Below are 691 nucleotides of genomic sequence, written 5' to 3' on the forward strand. Positions count from 1 at the left end.
CCCGTTCTTCGAACGGCATGGACATCCCGGATCCAATTTCATTTCTAAACAGATTTGGTACAAAACGGGGATCCGTAGTCCAAGTTATGTCCCGTCAAAGTATGCCCAAAAACCATATTTTCATACAAAACCACAATATGCCATTTTCAAAACAAACCATTTTCAACTCTTTCCAAAATCAATCAAAACATGCCAATTTCATCCCTTTTCTTTGAAATCAATCAAAATGTATCAAATTCAACATCAAGCCTCCTCAACTCACACATTGACACATTACCACAATATACAAAATCACTATCTCATCATTTTAGCCCACTTCACCTAAGTGGCTCAAACTCAAACATATTGACATATCATATACTATTCCTCATGCCAATTCTCAACAACACCAATTCCAATAAATCATTATTGTACACAATCACATCATACTCACCAACAACATGGTTCAACCCACAATTCAACCATAACCCATCATCAAGCATATATTACAACATGCATATTCTCATACATCATACCATTAAGGCATCAATAATCATCATCACATATATGACCACATCATATATCTTAATCATTCAACAACATCAACCATTCAATGCCTATCTTAGGGCCTCTAGCCTAAGTATTTCCTACCACATTTCATATTAGATACGGGAAACCGAAACCATACCTTAGCCGATTTTCCCAAGCTCAC

Source organism: Arachis duranensis, chromosome 5, assembly GCF_000817695.3.
Source record: "Arachis duranensis cultivar V14167 chromosome 5, aradu.V14167.gnm2.J7QH, whole genome shotgun sequence".
In the NCBI taxonomy this organism is placed as follows: domain Eukaryota; kingdom Viridiplantae; phylum Streptophyta; class Magnoliopsida; order Fabales; family Fabaceae; genus Arachis; species Arachis duranensis.